This window comes from Mandrillus leucophaeus, unplaced genomic scaffold (genome assembly GCF_000951045.1).
Source record: "Mandrillus leucophaeus isolate KB7577 unplaced genomic scaffold, Mleu.le_1.0 Scaffold333, whole genome shotgun sequence".
In the NCBI taxonomy this organism is placed as follows: Eukaryota; Metazoa; Chordata; class Mammalia; order Primates; family Cercopithecidae; genus Mandrillus; species Mandrillus leucophaeus.
Genome location: NW_012103510.1, coordinates 3,179,893 through 3,182,851, shown reverse-complemented (window position 1 = coordinate 3,182,851; position 2,959 = coordinate 3,179,893). Strand labels below are relative to the sequence as shown.

The window sequence follows — 2,959 nt, the reverse complement described above, 5'->3', positions numbered from 1 at the left end:
GCAAAGGAGTCTTAGTCTTTTTAAGTATAAAACACAGATATACATCCGGTATATAAACAGATCCACAGAATATCTGTGGTATTAAAATGTTGTGGTCTACACAGGCTCTGTATGGAGAGGGAAGATAATGGGAATTGAGAAACACTGTACTGGCCCCAGAGATAGGCCCGATTCAGATGCTGGCCCTGCCACTTACTAGCTGTGTGACCTTTGAGCGAGTGCCTTAACCTCTCTGTGCCTCTGTTTCTTCATCTGTAAAATGGGAGTGAAAATGGTGCTTAGCCCACGGAGCTGTTGTGTAGATCAGATGAGAATGCCTGTGAAACACTTAGCTCCGTATCTAGCCACAGAAAGCAGGTGATACATAGGACAGTTATTATTCATGTGCAATGTGACAAGCTCGGCTGGCCTTTGGAGGCAGAACGGGGTAGGACTTCCGCTCTCAGGATCTATGGAGTGACCCTGTCTATTAGCCTTGGTTTTTCCATCTGGGAAATGTGTTGCCGGGAGTGCTGTACCATCTGTGCAGCACTTTGTGCTGAGGGTGGAATGTGGCTGGCAGGCATTCGAGTGATGCGGCCCCCACCCCAGCCATAGCAGCCCTGCGCCAGGCACAAGGAGGCTTCCACACTGAGGGCTGGCTGGTGGTAGTCTTCAGCGGGCTCATGGCAGACCCTCCTGGGTGTGTGACTGTCCTGCTGTCAGGGCCAGGCTGTGCTGGACATCTCCTCCCTGGGGCTGCCTTCGAAGGGAGAGCTGAAAGTGGAGGGGAAGGAAGGGCTGCCTGTGGCCTGCTCGACACAGACAATTGGATTAAGGTTCCTTTCAAGGCTTTGGAAATTGTCAGTGACATGGGCGCTGGCCTAAGGACTGCAGGTGGCAGCCCTCCAATAACAAACCCAAATTCTGTCTTTGGAGATTGCCGTTTGAGAGACACAGAGGCCAGGGCTCTGTCTCCTGTGGGGAGATGTGATTCAGAGAGGGGCAGGTCGGCAATGCAGCCAGGATGAGGACGAGCAGCCGACCACACAGCCTGGTGGAACCAGGGTTTGTGCACATGGAGGCTTTGGGAGTTGGTAGGGGCCTTGAGAGTTTCAAGTGCTCTGAAGACCTGGGTACCCTCCACTCACTGCTGCTCACACACCCAAGCAGCCCGTCGGAAGCAGCCTTCCCCACCTACTCTTGAGACCCATCTGTGCTGCCAGCCTCCCAGTCCCAGTGAAGGGCTCTCTGTTCATCTGTTGCTCAGAGAGGCATCCTGGGGCGTCATTCCTAACTCCTCCCCTTCCTTCCCTGCAGAGCTGCCAGATGGACACCTTTCGTCAATCTATGACTCTGTGAATCTCAGATTTGCCCACTGCTCACCATGGTCCCCATCCTCTTCTAAGCCATCATCCTGTTGCACCTGGAGGACTCCAACAGCCTCTGAATTTCTCCTCCCTGCTTCAGCCGGGCTGACTTTGCAGAACCCAATGAGATCCACTCCTCCCTCTCCTACTTGAATCTCTACTGCGGCTTCCCAAAGTCCTTAGAGGAACATCTAAATCCCTTCCCATAGTCCATAAGGCTGGGCACAACCTGCCCCTTTCCTGCTTTTCATCCCTGGCCGCCCTTCCCCTCACTCCATCCCAGCTGCCCTGCTCCCTTCTGGAACATACCCATCGACCGCCCACCTCGGGGCCTTTGCATGCTCTGTTCCGGCAGCTGGAGATGCTTCCCAGTACTCTCCCTTGTTCTTCCCAGCTCACCCTCCAGGATGGAGCTCTCACATGTGCCTCAGAACAGCTTTCACTGTGGTTCCTTCTAACACCGTGTTCCTTCTGCCTCCTTGGAATGCTCACCACCATTGGTCATTTGTGACTTATTCATGTGGCAGTTGAGTTACTGCTCACCTCCCACAGGAACAGCAAGGAGTTGTGGATATTGTTATTAACCTGTGGTGGCATGGGGCAGGGTATTGTCACCCCTCTGGTGGCAGGGGCAGGATATTGTCGTTAACCCCTCGGGCTCCACAGCCTTGCACAGGGCCTGACACATATAGGCATCTGTTAATCCTTGAATGAAATTGCTTTGCTGTGTGCTTTGGACAAGTTCTTTCAATCTCTGAGCTTCAGCTATCCTGTCTGTAAATTAGAAGGTGGGAGTAGTTGCTTCCATCTTGGATTTTTTTTTGGGAATGAAGCCCGTGTGTTATGTGGGGCTGGCTGGATGACTGGGGGTGGTGGAGTTGTCTGCTCTGCCCTGTCCTTTGTGCTCTAACTCAGGGGAGGTGGCAAATTGGTGGGGAGGGGTTCAGGGGATCTGCTGGGGGAGTCTGGGAATCAGAGAAATCCTCTCTGCACCAGTCCGCCCATCTCTAAAAATGAGTGCTCACCACCCCTATGGTTCGTTGTCTTACCCAGCTTAGGTGCAGCAACAGCGTCCGGGCTTGAACTTGTCCCTGAGTCAGACAGAGACAGACCCAAAGCCAGTTTCTGCCAAGCCCAGGAGATGTGGAGGTTAGAAAGGGTGCTGACCAAAGTCAGTCTCTGGAGCCCACAGGATCGTGAGGTCGGAAGGGGTGCTGACTTGCCCCGTGCAGAAGAGGGTGGGAGCGTGGGCTCTGGAATCAGATGAGTTTGAGTCCTGGGCCTGCTAGCTAGCAGTTATGCAAACTTAGGCAACTTTCCTAATGTTTCTGAGGTCTCAGTCTCCCCATCTGTAAAGCGAAACTAGTAGCTGAACCTTCCTCCTGGAGTTGGTGTGTGAATTGGTGAACCCGTGTGGCCTGGAGGTGCTCAGTAAGGCTGCTCTTATGACTAATTATCATTCCCTCCAAGAAGAAAGTCCTTTCTGGAAGTCTTTTCCCCGCCATGGAAAGGTCTTTGTTATTTCTTTCTTTGCTGGAACCCGCACCTCTACCTTCAGCACCACCCGATCTCAATCCCTGTGGTGCCCCCCTGCACTCTGTCTGGTCTCC

General features: G+C 53.1%; 1 protein-coding gene across 1 annotated transcript in view; it reads left to right on the top strand.

Annotated features, from left to right (window-relative positions):
- NKD1 (naked cuticle homolog 1 (Drosophila)) overlaps positions 1–2,959 on the top strand; it is a 95,350-nt gene that overhangs the window by 33,523 nt on the left and 58,868 nt on the right. The gene's annotated exons all lie outside the window — the stretch shown is intronic.